The sequence below is a fragment of the Macaca fascicularis genome, chromosome 11 (assembly GCF_037993035.2).
Source record: "Macaca fascicularis isolate 582-1 chromosome 11, T2T-MFA8v1.1".
In the NCBI taxonomy this organism is placed as follows: Eukaryota; Metazoa; Chordata; class Mammalia; order Primates; family Cercopithecidae; genus Macaca; species Macaca fascicularis.
In genome coordinates this window covers 71347202-71363913 of record NC_088385.1, presented here as the reverse complement: position 1 = coordinate 71363913, position 16712 = coordinate 71347202, and the positions used below count along the sequence as shown (strand labels likewise).

The window sequence follows — 16712 nt, the reverse complement described above, 5'->3', positions numbered from 1 at the left end:
GAAGTCACATTTGAGCAAAGATGTATAGGAGGTGAGAGAGCTGGCCATACAGATATCTGTGGGAAAAACATTTCCAGGTGGGAGAACAGCATGTGCAAAGGCCCTGAGGCAGAAGGATGCTTGGCATGTTTAAATAAGAGCCAAGAAGCCAGTGTTTCTAAGTGGGCAAGTGGAGAGCAGAATAGTAGGAAGAATTTTGATGGAAAAGTAACTGATGCAGTGAGTCAAGATCGTGCCACTGTACTCCAGCCTGGGTGACAGAGTGAGACGCTATCTCAAAAAAAAAAAAAAAAAGAAAGAGAGAAAAAGAAAAGAAGAGAAGAAAAGATGACAGAGACAGAGGGGTTACTGTTTCTGTGTTTCTGTAATACCTGGAAAGCAATGGTATGGACTTCAGTTTTGGCTTTTACTCTGAGATGAGAAACCACCAGAGATTTTGAGCAGAGGAATGACAATATTTGACTTACCTTCTTAATGGACCCCTTTGTTTGCTGGGTGGGGAATAGACTGCTGAAGCTTATGAAAACTAAAGCAAATGAAAACAAAGTCTATTTTTTTTCACTCATGAGGTTGGCAAATATTTTTTAAAGCACATCACGAAACTACATGCATAATAAGATTTATATGTGTGTAATTATAATCATAGGTAATACTCTTACAATGTGCTGGGAACTAAGATGCTTCATCCAAAGATTTATAAAAGGTTCACACACATACTGACAAATAAGTATTACCTTGATACCTGTGTGATATGGAAAAAGCATGTCCTTGGAGGTCGAGCAGACCCAAATTTGAATGATAACTCTATCACTGACTCTTATGTGACCTTTAACAATTTAATTAACTTCTCTATGCCTCAGGTTCATCAGCAGCAAAATGGGGATGACAGTGTCCTCATATTATTTTCTTTGGTTTACTGTAAGGATTAAGTAAAAGAATCCAGGCAAAGTCCTTGGCGTAGAATAGGGTCAAGCAAATATTCATCTCTCTTGCCCCAAATATTAGACCTTATGGCATACTTAACATTCATCACTCACTTCTTTCTTGTTAACTAAACAAGGACTTTAATTCAAGAATCCCCTCAGGAAAAGAAGTCCAATCTCAGTTCAGGGTAAGGCCTGACGTGCAGAGTCAGTCGTGGTGGTCCCATTCCCCTTGCCAAGGATAGCTTTAGGCATGGACGGGTCTCACAGACCTGACCACTGGAACCAGAGGGAAAGTCAGCTTGGTGCCTTTTGGGAAGATATTTCTCACTTTAAAAAGAAACCTACAAAAAGGCTATCTTTTCTTCCTCTGGACCTTGCATGCTTGCATATGGTACCAAGGAATTCTGTAGCCATGCTGTGGACAAAACAGACACCATGAAGACATGGCAAAGTAGAACGATACAAAGACTTCATAGCTCTGCCGGGCGCGGTGGCTCAAGCCTGTAATCCCAGCACTTTGGGAGGCCGAGACGGGCGGATCACGAGGTCAGGAGATCGAGACCATCCTGGCTAACACGGTGAAACCCCGTCTCTACTAAAAAATACAAAAAAAAAAACTAGCCGGGCGAGGTGGCGGGCGCCTGTAGTCCGGGCTACTCGGGAGGCTGAGGCAGGAGAATGGCGGGAACCCGGGAGGCGGAGCTTGCAGTGAGCTGAGATCCGGCCACAGCACTCCAGCCTGGGTGACAGAGCGAGACTCCGTCTCAAAAAAAAAAAAAAAAAAAGACTTCATAGCTCTTTGATTAACCAGGTTTGTTTTGACAGCGCCCTAATTAGGACTTCTTGTTATGTGACATAAGATATTGTCTCGTTGCTTTTTTTTTGAGACGAAGTTTCGCTCTTTTTGCCCAGGCTGGAGTGCAATGGTGCTATCTCGGCTCACCACAACCTCGCCTCCTGGGTTCGAGCGATTCTCCTGCCTCAGTCTCCCAAGTAGCTGGGATTACAGGCATGCGCCACCACCCTGGCTAATTTTGTATTTTTAGTAGAGATGGGGTTTCTCCATGTTGATCAGGCTGGTCTTGAACTCCTGACCTCATGTGATCTACCCACCTCGGCCTCCCAAAGTGCTGGGATTATAGGTGTGAGCCACTGCGCCCGGCCCAGATATTGTCTTATTTAAGCCAGTTGAGTTGACCTGTTATCATCCTATAGTCCCATTGTTTTGTTCCTGCTGGAATAGTCATATCTCTCATAATATTTCTGCCAAGTTCTGTTCTCCTGCATTGACGTTGGTAGAATCAGTAGAGACAGATAGAAAAAGAAGTAAGAGTTTTTAAATGATTACTAAGTTGTTCCCCCAAAAATAATTTAAAAAGTTCATTCTCTCACATTAAAAAAAAAAAAAAAAAAAAAACCCATAACAGAGGTATTTAAATTGACTTTGAAAAGGAAAAAAATATGTTCTAAAATTTCTCTGAAAAATTCTGACAGGCCGGGTGTGGTGGCTCATACCTGTAATCCCAGCACTTTGGGAGGCTGAGGCAGGCAGATCACCTGAGGTCAGGAGTTCAAGACCAACCCGGCCAACATGGTGAAGCCCCATCTCTACTAAAAAAAAAAAAAAAAAAAAAAAAAAAAAATTAGCTGGGTATGGTGGGTGCCTGTGATCCCAGCTACTCAGGAGGCTGAGGCAAAAGAATCACTTGAACAGGGAGGTGGAGGTTGCAGTGAGCCGAGATGGCACCACTGTACTCCAGCCTGGGCAACAGAGCAAGACTCTGTCTAAACAAACAAACAAAAAAAATTCTATGACAAACTCAAAGATGATAAGAGTTGATTACATCAGGCTGGTAGCTGGAGGACAGGCTCTGTAGTAGCTGAACCGATACAATCAGCGATCAGCGGCTCTTCTCTTTGGTCAGTGTCTATTGGCTACAACTATCACCCTGGTTGCTTCCATTTTGTTCATGGCAATGACAAGAATAAATGGTATAATAACTGAAAGGCAATGTGTTTGGTTGTTAAGTATGCAGGGTGAGAAATCAGCCTGGGTTCGGCACAGGTGGCTCACACCTGTAATCCTAGCATTTGGAGAGGCCGAGGCAGGCAGATAGGTTGAACCCAGGAGTTGGAGACCAGCCTGGACAACATGATGAAATCCTGTCTCCACAAAAGATACAAAAATTAGCCGGGCATGGTGGTGCGTGCCTGTAGTCCCAGCTACTCAAGAGGCTGAGATGAGAGGATTGCTTGAGCCTGGGAGGTCAAGGCTACAGTGAGCCATGATCAGGCCACTGCACTCCAGCCTGGGCAACAGAATGAAACCCTGTCTAAGAAAAAAGAAAACCTGTAGTCCCAGCACTTTGGGAGGCTGAGGTGGAAGGATCATGAGGTTAGAAAATCAAGACCATCCTGGCCAACATGGTGAAATCCCGTCTCCACTAAAAATACAAAAATTAGCTGGGCATGGTGGTACACGCCTGTAGTCCCAGCTATTCGGGAGGCTGAGGCAGGAGAATCGCTTGAACCCAGGAGGTGGACATTGCAGTGAGCCAAGATCGTGCAACTGCACTCCAGCCTAGCGACAGAGCAAGATTCTGTCTCAAAAAAAAAAAAAAAAAAAAAAGAAATCAGACTGTGTTCAAATGTGGGCTCAGATGGTGTGACTCACTGCACATTATCTAACCTGGTTAAACCACAGTTCTACATCTGGAAAGGGAGGGTAATAGTATGCACTTACCTTGTAGGATTCTTAAAGGGATTAAGTAAACTAAGACATGCAAAACATTGTGCCTGGCACATAATAAAAGGTCATGATGTTAGCTAATATGATTACATATAAGGATAGTATTTCCATGTTTGGGCGCATCCTTAATCAAAGAAAGGATGTGTTACCTGTGGGCCTGGAGGTAACCCCGGTTTATAGGACAAGGTGGAGGAAAAGCAAATGGCTTTTCCATCACTAGATTTGTCCATCCAACATATCTAGGACCTAATGGAATGAGCTGAAATATTTTGGGCAAAGGGCACTACCTGGTACGAGGACTGCCAGATAAAGCCCATAGTTTGATATCTGTGTCCAAGTGAATTTCATCATAGGCTTCTGCATTTCCTCATTACTGTGATAAGAACTGGCCAAGGGAAAGCACGTATCTGATGAAAAAATCCTTGATCATCATAATCATGTTACCTTGTATCTCAGACCCTCAAAGTCCTTGACATTAATGTTTACTCTGACCAAGTCATAATTACCTGTCTCCTTTAAAAGATAAACAAACAACAAAACAAAAGAAAAAGAAACCAGACAGATAAATGGAAGAGCTACACCCCCAATTTTTTTTTTTTTTTTTTTTTTTTTTTTTTTGAGACAGAGTCTTGCTCTGTCACCCAGACTGGAGTGCAGTGGCATGATCTCAGTCCACTGCAACATCCGCCTCCCAGTTTCAAACGATTCTCCTGCCTCAGCCTCCTGAGTAGCTGGGATTACAGGTGCCCGCCCCCATGCCAAGCTAATTTTTGTATTTTTAGTAGAGATGTGGTTTCACCATGTTGGCCAGGCTGGTCTCAAACTCCTGACCTTGTGATCTGCCCGCCTTGGGCTCCCAAGTGCTGAGATTACAGGCGTGAGCCACTGTGCCCGGCCTATACTCCAAATTTGGGAGAGAGAGAAATCCTTCTTTAGTTGTGAGGCTTTCTGTTTTCTCTCTCTCTCTCTCTCTCCTTCCTTCCTTCCTTCCTTCCTTCCTTCCTTCCTTCCTTCCTTCCTTCCTTCCTTCCTTCCTTCCTTTCCTCCCTCCCTCCCTCCCTCCCTCTCTCTCTCTCTCTTTCTTTCTTTCTTTTCATTTTTAGAGATTGGATCTCACTGTGCTGCCCAGGCTGGCCTTGAACTCCTGGGCTCAGAGTGGTGTATAGCTGGAACTACAGGTCGTGTGTACCACTGCTCCAAGCTCCTCAGCCTCCTGAGTAGCTGGGACTACAGGCGCATGCTGCCACACCTGGCTAATTTTTTTTTTTTTTTTTTTTTTTTGTATTTTAGTAGACACGGGGTTTCACCATGTTGCCCAGGCTGGTCTCGAACTCCTGAGTTCAGGCAATCCACCCGCCTCCACTTCCCAGAGTGCTAGGATTACAGGCGTGAGCCACTGCACCTGGCTCTAGCTGACATTTTATTTCTTTAAAAAGAAAAGGGTTTCTTGGCCAGGCGCAGTGGCTCATGCCTGTAATCCTAGCACTTTGGGAGGCCGAGACAGGTATATCATCTGAGGTCAGGAGTTCGAGACCAGCCTGGGCAACATGGTGAAACCCATCTCTATTAAACTACAAAAAAAAAAAAAAATTAGCCAGGTGTGGCAGCATGCGCCTGTAGTCCCAGCTACTCGGGAGGCTGAGGAGCTCAGAGCCTGACCAACATGGAGAAACCCCACCTCTACTGAAAATACAAACATTAGCTGGGCATGGTAGTGCATGCCTATAATCCCAGCTACTCCGGAGGCTGAGACAGGAGAATCGCTTGAACCTGGGAGGTGGAGGTTGCAGTGAGCCGAGATCGGGCCATTGCTCTCCAGCTTGGGCAACAAGAGCAAAACTCTGTCTCAAAATAAATAAATAAATAAATAAATAAATAAATAAATAAATAAATAAATGAAGGGTTTCTCCTCTACTCCCACTCTACTCCCACTGCTTCACTTCACTAGTCTTAAAAAAAAAAAAAAAAAAGCAAAGAAAGAAAAAGAAAAAAGAAAAAGAAAGAAATGAGAAATAGGCCAGGCATGGTGACTCATGCCTGCCTGTAATCCCAGCACTTTGGGAGGCCAAAGCGGTGGATCACTTGAGGTCAGGAGTTCGAGACCAGCCTGACCAACATGGCAAAACATCATCTCTACTAAAAATTCAAAATTAGCCAGGTGTGGTGGTGGCGCCTGTAATCCCAGCTACTTGAGAGGCTGAGGCAGGAGAATTGCTTGAACCTGGGAGGCAGAGGTTGCAGTGAGCTGAAGTTGCACCATTATACTCCAGCATCCTGGGCAACAAGAGCAAAACTCCATCGACAGAAAGAAAGAAAGAAAGAAAGAAAGAAAGAAAGAAAGAAAGAAAGAAAGAAAGAAAGAAAGAAAGAAAGAAAGAAAGAAAGAAAGAAAGAAAGAAAGAAGGAAGGAAGGAAGGAAGGAAGGAAGGAAGGAAGGAAGGAAGGAAGGAAGGAAGGAAGGAAGGAAGGAAGGAAGGAAGGAAGGAAGGAAGGAAGGAAGGAAGGAAGGGAGGGAAGGGGAAAGAGAAAGAGAAAGAAAGGAGGGAGGGAGGGAGGGAGGGAAGGAAGGAAGGAAGGAAGGAAGGAAGGAAGGAAGGAAGGAAGGAAGGAAGGAAGGAAGGCAGGCAGGCAAGCAAATATGGCAAAATGTTAATGTGTATTTTATCTGAGTATTGAAAATACAGATTTTTAAAATAGTTTCATATGTATTTTTTTTATGTGTGAACTATTTCTTTCTTTGGTTATAATTTTTTTTTTTTTTTTGAGACTGAGTCTCGCTCTGTTGCCTGGGCTAGAGTACAGTGGCGCAATCTCAGCTCACTGCAACCTCTACCTCCCGGGTTCAAGCAATTCTCCTACCTCCACCTCCTGAGCAGCAGGGATTACAGGCATGCACCATCACACCTGGCTAATTTTTGTATTTTTAGAAGAGACGGGGTGTCACCATATTGATCAGGCTGGTCTCAAACTCCTGACCTCATGATCCATCCACCTCGGCCTCCTAAAGTGCTGGGATTACAGGCATGAGCCACAGCGCCCGGCCTTGTTATATTTGTTTGTTTGTTTATTTTTGTTTTTGTTTTTGCTTTTGTTTGAGATGTAGTCTCCCTCTGTCGCCAGGCTGGAGTGCAGTGGCGCGATCTCAGCTCACTGCAACCTCCGCCTCCGTCTCGAACTCCTGGGCTCTAGCAATCCACCCACCTCAGCCTCCCATAATGCTGGGGTTACAGGCCATACCCAGTCATATTCTTAATTTTATGGTAAAATAAACTGAAAGGCAGATGGTAATTGAAATTTTTTAAACAACTACATTTTAATACTGTGACAACCTTCATCCATAAATGATGGCATTAGAGCAGGGCCTCAGACCTAAAGCTTCTGAAAACTTAAGTCATGGTAATAAAGCAGACTCTCACCAACGATTTTGTGGAAAATATTTTGTTTTGAAATAGCAATAACTACTAGAATGGTTCATATTTTTTAAATTTTTATTACATATTTTTGAAGACAAGGTCTCACTCTGTCACCTAGGCTGAGTGCAGTGGCAGGATCACAGCTGGCTACAGCTTCAACCTCCTGGGTTCAATTGATCCTTCTGCCTCAGCCTCCCGAGTAGCTGGGACTACAGGCGTGTGCTGCTATGCCCACCTGATTTATTTATTTATTTATTTATTGAGACATGGTCTCCCTTTGTTGCCAAGGCTGGTCTCAAGCTCCTGAGCTCAAGCAGTCCTCCAACTGTGGCCTCCCAAGGTGCTGGGAGTACAGACATGAGCCACTGCACCTAGTCTAAAATAGTTTAAATAAGGCCCGGGTGTATAAAAATAGAATATGACCCTGTTTTGGGCACTATGGAAGGTTACAATGGCATTAAGAGAAGATCGAAGAAAGGAGAAAGCAATATAGCACCTCTACATCTAAAAATTGATTTCCCATAGTAATCGAAACAGAAAAAGACAGAAATCAATTTAAGCCGGAGAAACCAAATATAGTAACAATGTTTTAAAACTGTAAGTTATAGCTTCATAAATAAAAAAATTCTAAAACCACACAAAACCACTGGGGTCTAAGATGTTTGTTGGTAATTTCCACTTACTATTATTACTTACATATAGGTCACAGTTAAAAATTCATTGTTAGTTATTTCAGTCACGCTACAAAGATGATGCATATATGGTGAATGGAAGCAGTGGAGAATTCTAGCTTCCCTCAAATGAGAAAGAACAAAAACAAAATCCAAACTTCGACATTTGGATCTTTTTGGCAAAGATATAGGACTCCCAAAGGGCATTTGAAACTAAAAATTAATTAGGCAGGTTGTTCCTCAAATAGTTGGGAAATTTACCGAGTAAACACACATACTGTTTGCTCAGTATGTTTAATGAGTTTGCTCATTAAAGTACTAGTTCATTCATGTCCAGTGAAAGAAAGCCTACAGGGGGGGAAAACCCGAAGAGCAGTTGGTGGTGATGTGTGTGCGTATGTGTGTGTGTGTTTTGAGATGGGTTTCCCATACTGGCCAGTCTGGTCTGGAACTCCTGGACTTAAGCGATCCTGCCTCTACCTCCAAAGGTGCTGGGATTATAGATGCATGCCACTGTGCCTGGCTAGTTTTTTTGTTTTTGTTTTTGTTTTTGTTTTTGTTTTTGAGACGGAGTCTCGCTCTGTCACCCAGGCTGGAGTGCAGTGGCGCGATCTCAGCTCACTGCAAGCTCCGCCTCCCGGGTTCACGCCATTCTCCTGCCTCAGCCTCCCGAGTAGCTGGGACTACAGGCGCCTGCCACCTCGCCCGGCTAAGTTTTTGTATTTTTAGTAGAGACGGGGTTTCACTGTGTTAGCCAGGATGGTCTCGATCTCCTGACCTCGTGATCCGCCCGTCTCGGCCTCCCAAAGTGCTGGGATTACAGGCTTGAGCCACCGCGCCCGGCCTGTTTTTGTTTTTTTTTTAACTTCTGAGATATTTTTTCTGGAAAAGACTCCTCAGATAAGGAAAAAAGATTAACTCATTGAATATTTATTGAGCTCTTACTATGTATCAGGCACTATTTATTTTTCTTTTCTTTTCTTTTTTTTTTTTTTTTTTTGAGACGGAGTCTTCGCTCTGTCGCCCAGGCTGAAGTGCAGTGGTGCGATCTCAGCTCACTGCAAGCTCCGCCTCCCGGGTTCACGCCATTCTCCTGCCTCAGCCTCCAGAGTAGCTGGGACTACCAGCGCCCGCCACCATGCCTGGCTAATTTTTTGTATTTTTAGTAGAGAGGGGGTTTCACCGTGTTAGCCAGGATGGTCTCGATCTCCCGACCTCGTGATCTGCCCGCCTCCGCCTCCCAAAGTGCCGGGATTACAGGCATGAGCCACCGTGCCCAGCATATCACTATTCTGAGCGCTACTAAACTCATTTAATCCTCCTAACACTTCTCATCTTCCCCTGGAAGCGTGGTATAGACTTTACAACGGCAAGTGGCAAGGCAGCTTGAGCTCCCACGTTCACTCTCCTGATCACTACTGCACTACACAGCCTTCAGGCTCAAGTAACCTAGGGTGAGAGGAGTGTCAGGTGGCTTCAGAGGAAACCACAAGGGTTTCCAGTCACAAATGATTTGCAGTGAATTGATTTGAAATGTGTTATTAGAGAGTGTCTTTGTGTGACAGATATCGTATTCGAGGTTTTTAATGAGAGAAAATATTATTTTTATTCAATTGGCTGGGACATTGAACTTTCCAACATTGATTTTGATCAGTCCTTGCAATTAATTCATGTTCCCTACCCCCATGCTTCTGCTAAGGTCTTTTAACTATCTATCCCTTAGTTTGAATACAGGTAGGGAGAACCTGAACTTTTTTTGCCATGATTATGAGCCATCCACAGTGACATTACGTCTTATAGGGGCTTCCAGAAGCAGAGCTGAGGCTGGGAGATTAATGCTGTCCTCAAAGTGAAGAATCACCACTATTGGTCAAGTCATGTCATCTCTGCAGCCATGTGCATTTTGTAAACTGGGAAGAATAAACAGACATTTCTGACATTTTTGCTTGAGATTTAACTAACCTCAGAGCGTCAAGAGAGAGAGAGGGGAACAGAAATAAATAAAATATGGCTAAATAGGGACCATTTATCACAAACACAAGGCAGAGATCTGGTGACCATATCTGACTTTGAAATCTGTGTCTCATGATGACAGCTTTAGGAAAATAGAAATGCTTTTTTGTTCAAGAAAGGCATTCCAGGGAGAAATTGAGCCTTCTTAATAAATACAAATAAGAGACCTAACAGTGCCGTCAGAATTTCTATGGAGGCCTTAGTGGTAGCCTAAGCTGGGCTGCATAAATTGTCCATATCAAAGGAGAATTGCTGATGGAGATAGTTCAGCAATTGTTCTCCCTTGTTCTCTGCTGTGCTATATCCATGCCATAGCTATAGCTACATCCGCTCTTTCACTACCTTGAGTACTGAGATCTTATTATATGCATAGCACCATGGAAACTGGGTAAGACATAAAAGAAGAGTTAGATAGATTTCTGCCCTTCAAAACCTTATAAACTAGTTAATGAAAGAAATATTCCACATAGAACAATTATGTAATGATAACAGACTGTGATTAGCCAATCAATAAACCTGTGAAGAATGTGTCAAAATATAAGACAAAGGTCAGAAGAATGTGATAAGATTTGGTCAAGGGCCGGGCGAGGTGGCTCAAGCCTGTAATCCCAGCACTTTGAGAGGCCAAAGTGGGCAGGTCACTTGAGGTCAGGAGTTCTAGGTCAGCTTGGCTAACGTGGTGAAACCCCATCTCTACTAAAAATACAAAAAAATTAGCTGGGTATGGTGGCTTGTGCCTGTAATCCCAGATACTCAGGAGGCTATGGAAGGAGAGTCACTTGAACCCGGGAGGCGGAGGTTGCAGTAAACTGAGATTGCACCACTGCACTCCAGCCTGGGTGACAGAGTGAGACTCTGTCTCAAAACAAAATAAATAAAGGATTTGGTCAGGAAGCCTTCAAAGGAGGTGGGATTTAGTTTGATTCTTAAAGGAGAAAGATAGGTGAGAGGAAGAGAATAGAAAGTTCAGGGAGAAGACAGGTCACTGGCAAAAACTTAAGCACAATCTATTTGTCTGCTGAATCAAACACTTAAATAGGCTAGGTGTGGTTGGCACATGCCTGTAATCCCAGCACTTTGGGAGGCTGAGGTGGGTGGATCACCTGAGGTCAGGAGTTCGAGACCAGCCTAGGCCACATGGTGAAACCCCATCTCTACAAAAAATACAAAAATCAGCCAGGCGTGGTGGTGCACACCTGTAAACCCCAGCTACTAGGAAGGCTGAGGCAGGAGAATCGCTTGAACCCGGGAGGGGAAGGTTGCAGTGAGCTGAGATTGTGCCACTGCACTCCAGCCTGGGCAATAGAGTGAGACTCTGTCTCAAAATAAAAATAAAAATACAAATAAAATAAATAAGTAAAATAAAAAAATAAAATAGGCCAGGTGCCAGGCTCATGCCTGTAATCCCAACACTTTGGGAGGCCAAGGAGGGTGGATCACAAGGTCAGGAAATCGAGAGCAGCCTGGCCAACATGGTGAAACCCTGTCTCTACTAAAACTACAAAAATTAGCTGGGTATGGTGGCACATGCCTGCAATCCCAGCTACTTGGGGGGCTGAGGAAGGAGAATTGCTTAAACCCAGGAGGTGGAGGTTGCAGAGAGTGAAGATCGAACTACTGCACTCCAGTCTGGGCAACAGACCGAGGCTCTGTCTTGGGAAAAAAATTAAAAAATAAAATAAAATGGAGAAAAATTGACCAGATATGTGAAGGCCAATGTGCTAAAAAAAAAAAAAAAAAAAAAAAAAAAAGTACACTGAGGCCAGGCGCGGTGGCTCACACCTGTAATCTTAGCACTGTAGGAGGCCGAGGTGGGTGGATCACTTGAGGTCAGGAGTTTGAGATCAGCCTGACCAACATGGAGAAACCCCATCTCTACTAAAAATACAAAATTAGTCGGGTGTGGTGGCACATGCCTGTAATCCCAGCTACTTGGGAGGCTGAGGTAGGAGAATCACTTGAGCCTGGGAGGCAGAGTTTGCGGTGAGCCGAGATTGCACCATTGCACTCCAGCCTGGGCAACAAGAACTAAACTCCGTCTCAAAAAAAAAAAAAAAAAAAAATGTACACTGAAGAGTTAAGACTTTATCTGCAGGGAATTTGAGAACCAGCGGAGTCAGGGCATGACATGAAGAAAAGAGTGTTGCAGCATGGGGTGAGGGTGGAGGGCTGTGTTGTAACACCAACTTGGGAAGGATCAGACAAACAAGCTCTGACCATAGTTTGTGAAACTTCCTGTCATTTAGCAAGGGACACATGCAGTGCACAGGATGAGCACTTGTTGGGCACTGGGAAATTTAACTCCAAATCCTTGAACATCACTGGTGCCATGCTTGTACAGCCTGCAGAACTGTGAGCCAAATAAACCTCTTTTCTTTACAAATTTTGCAATCTCGGGTTTTCCTTGTAGCAACACAAAACAGACTAACACGGGAGCCAAGGGAGAGCTTTCCCCTTGTCCCTCTGAAGGTTTGCTGAAAAATCAACTAGCATAAGGTAGATTAACTGAAGAAAAGACAAACAAATTTATTTATTTAATTTTTTTTTTTTTTTTTTGAGACGTAGTCTTGCTCTGTCGCCCAGGCTGGAGTGCAGTGGTGCGATCTCGGCTCACTGCAAGCTCCGCCTCCTGGGTTCACGCCATTCTCCTGCCTCAGCCTCCCGAGTAGCTGGGACTACAGGCGCCCGCGGCCACGCCCGGCTAGTTTTTCGTATTTTTTAGTAGAGACGGGGTTTCACCGTGTTAGCCAGGATGGTCTGGATCTCCTGACCTCGTGATCCGCCCACCACGGCCTCCCAAAGTGCTGGGATTACAGGCTTGAGCCACCGCGCCCGGCCCAAACAAATTTATTTAACGTATATACACGAGAGCCTTCAGAATGAAGACTCAAAGGTACAGGGGAAAATGTCCATTTTATGTTTGTGTTCAACAAAGCACAGAGAGCCGTGTAAAAATACAATTGGAGAAAAAGGGTCTGATCAAATGCTAATAGACTGAGTAGGGAAACCCAGCAAGGCCTGTCTGCCTAGATTCTTCCTGGCCTCTCTGAGCATGCATTCCTTCCTTCTGGGTTTGGAGCAGGACCCTTGTTGACCTACAGTCAAACAAGGTAGGTCAGGTGATTTCTTTATGGACAGCTTTTACAAAGAAAGGGAGAGGAAAAGTCTGAGTAATATTTTGAGGTTCTATGGCTGGCTTTGGAGAAAAGGGGTTCTGGTTTCTATGACCTGCCTTGGGGAAGACAGATTCTAGTTTCTATGGCTAGCCTTGAGGGAGAATGGGATTGAGAGAAAGGAGGACAGGAAAAGGTCAGAGAAAAACTTTTGCTTCTTAGGCTGCTTCTGACACCCTCATTTTGGGGTATTGTTTTATGAGCCCTAGTAGTTTAAAAACAATCAAACAAAATTCAGTCTTCCACTAAGCTTGCGAGGTTCATGTGATGTGACTAGTGTAGGAGAAGAAGAAACTTTGCCCTGCACTCTCTTAGGTTCTGTACATGGAGGCCTACAAATTAGACTGACAAAAGACAGATTAACAGGAGAAAAAAGATATATTACATATGCATGTGGGAACCTCACAGAAAAGGAATGAAAGCACAAAGATGCAAATATTCCCCAGGTTTTATACATCATGTAATAAGTCCTGGAGGAGGTGGTTTTGGACTTCCAGGTGCAGGGGGCAGTAGGTTTTGGGAAGATGACTAGGAAATGTGTGGTGCATAAGGGTTGATTTGTAAGATTTGTTATGAAGACGCTAGGTGTAGTGACTCAGGCCTGTAATCCCAGCACTTTGGGAGGCTGAGGCAAGCTGATCACTTGAGGTCAGGACTTCGAGACCAGCGTGGCCAACATGGTGAAACCCCTTCTCTACTAAAAACACAAAAATTAGCCAGGTACGGTAGTACACAACTGTAGTCCCAGCTACTCAGGAGGCTGAGGCGGGAGAATTGCTTGAAATGGGGAGGCAGAGGTTGCTGTGAGCCAAGATTGCACCACTGCATCGCAGCCTGGGTGACAGTGAGACACTGTCTCAAAAAAAAAAAAAAAAAAAAAAAGATTTCTTATGAAAAGTCATCTCAGATGGTCAGATGGTAAGAGTTGTGTTTGTGTGTATGTAGTGTGTGTGTGTGTGTGTGTGTCTGTGTGTGTCTGTGTCTTTGGAGTCATTCTCCTCTTCCTGGTATAGAAGAGGACACCTTCACAAATAAATTTCTGCCAAACACAGTCGTACCTGCCTATAGTCCCAGCTAATTGGGAGGCTAAGGTGGGACGATCATTTGAGCCCAGGAGTTCAAGACCAGAAGACCAGCTTAGCAAAACCCATCACCCTACCACCTCCAGCCCAAAAAAAGAAAGAAATTTCCTTTACAAATGTAAATTTTCTTTGCAAAAGGAAAGGGTATGCTGTGTTTCTAGATTTTTCCCTGAATCTGCTGTTTCTCAGTTGCCTTCAGTGCAAAATAATTGCTTTACCAAAGTGGCATTTTTTTGAATGGTGTATTTTGATTCTCTTATAGCAGCATGTTGAAATAGCAAGAGTACCAAAATTCTTTTGAGGCTACCACATTATTTTTTGCTTCCTTAACCTACTGCTTGCCCCATGAACCCTCAAATAAAAAGGAGCAATCCTATTCAGCTTTGCTACAGGATTTCAAAATTTTATCTTAGAGCTTCCTTTAACAGAAAGAAGTTAATTTATACTAGTTATAATAATGTGTCCTCATCTCCCTAGCTAGAATATACATTAGGCCTATATAATCTATTTGTTTAAAACACAGAAAGAGAATTATGAGATATTTGTTGAAAGAACCTGTTTACATTAAGTCATGGATGTAGCAACTAAAAAAACACAACTTCAGTCAGGCATGGCTCATGCCTGTAATCCCAGCACTTTGGGAGGCTGAGACGGGCAGATAATTTGAGGTCAGGAGTTCAAGACCAGCCGGACAACATGACAGAACCCTGTCTCTACTAAAAATACAAAAATTAGCCAGGCATGGTGTTATGCATCTATAGTCCCTGCTACTTGGGAGGCTGAGGCAGGAGAATTGCTTGAACCCCAGAGGCGGAGGTTGCGGTGAGCTGAGATAGCTCCATTGCACTCCAATCTGGGTAACAGAGTATGAACTCTGTCTCCAAAACAAAATACAACTTCATGGCAAAATAGAATGCAATAAGCAGAGTCCAAAGGCAAATGACAGGAACTAATCTTGATTGTGGTCATGGTGGGTTACACAATTATATACATTTGTCAAAACTTCTTGCACTGTGCTCTAAAAAGGGTGAATGTGATGTGTTTGTAAATTATACTTCTACCTTAATTTTTTTAATGAGGTAATTGTAATTAACAAATGAGGAAAAGGTACTTGCACATTTTTTCATAAAGAGCAAATATCTATAATCTGCAGAACATTCCCAAACATCAAGAAGAACAAACACCAGCTGTGCGCAGTGGCTTATGCCTGTAATCTCACTACTTTGGGAGAAGGAGGAAGGAGGCTCACTTGAAGCCAGGCATTCAAGACCAGCAAAACCTTGTCTCTACAGAAAAATAAAAATAAAATAAAATAAAATAAAAATTAGTCAGGCATCTTGGCATGTACCTGTAGTCCTAGTTATTTGAAAGGCAAAGGTAGGAGAATCCCCTGAGCCCAGGAATTCAAGGCTGCAGTGAGCTATGATTGTACCACTGCACTTCAGCCTGGGCAACAGAGCAAGACCCTATCTCAATACAGAAAAAACTTGTTAAAAATATGAAAGTTAGACAGCTTTCTTACTGAGGTTCCAGAAAAACAGGCATTCTCACATACGGTTGTTTGGAATGCAGAATGGTACAATTCCAAGACAGGCTAATCCCGTAGTATCCAGCAAAATTACATATGCATTTCCTCTTGTAGGAAACAGTATCAAAGACACAGTGAAAAAAATATAAAGGCTTCATAGTCAAAGTGAAGACTGTACCATTATTTGTAGTAACAAAAAAAGGAAACAACCTAAATATCTATCAATTAGGCAAACTGGCTAATGGAATATTATGTAGCCATTAAAAAGAAATCAGGACCCTCTCAGTACACTGATATGGAATAACCTCCAGAATAAATCATTTAAAAAGAATAGTGCAGAATAGTGTTCATAGTATGCTGGCTATTTAGAAAAAAAATTTTTTTAAAGAAGCAACAGAATAACTGACGTGGTGACTCATACCTGTAATCTCAGCACTTTGGGAAACTGAGGTGGGCAGATCACTTGAGCCCAGAAGTTCAAGACCAGCCTGGGCAACATGGTGAAACCTCCTCTTTACAAAAATTACAAAAATTAGCCAGGCATGTGGCATACGCCTGTAGTCCCAGCTACTCAGGAGGCTGAGGTGGGAGGGAGGATCACTTGGGTCTGGGAAGCAGAGGTTGCAGTGAGCCAAGATGGTGCCACTGCACTCTAGCCTAGGGGACACAGTCTCAAAAAAAAAAAAAAAAAAAAAAAAGCAACCGAAGGAATAATAAAAATTAGTTATTTGTAGGGGGATAGAGCGAAACAGATAAGAACACCTAATGGAAGCACAACTGATGTGACTATGTCTAGGTTTATAGTTTTGATTGTGAAACTCTATGAATGTTTACATAACTAAAAATCTAAGTTTAACCAAAAGTGGGAAAGAGCAACTCCTAAATTGAAAACAAAATAAATGAACCTCCTGAATATTTAGAGGCACACACAAAAAAATGCTCAAAAATAAAAAAGGAAATATATCTTGAAATATGTATTGATGAAATGACATGATGTCTGGGGTTTGCTTGAGTTAAAGGAAGAAAAAAAGAGTGGACAAAACAAATGTGGCAAAATCTTGACAACTGCTAAATGAACATGATTTGTTTGTGGGGATTTGTTACATCATTCTCTCTCAGGTTGCCTTTTTTTGTTTTAGATGGAGTCTCATATTGTC

The 16712-nt window shown here is 43.2% G+C and overlaps 1 protein-coding gene across 1 annotated transcript in view; it reads right to left on the bottom strand.

Annotated features, from left to right (window-relative positions):
- Positions 1-16712, bottom strand: part of RASSF3 (Ras association domain family member 3) — a 192168-nt gene that overhangs the window by 91561 nt on the left and 83895 nt on the right. The gene's annotated exons all lie outside the window — the stretch shown is intronic.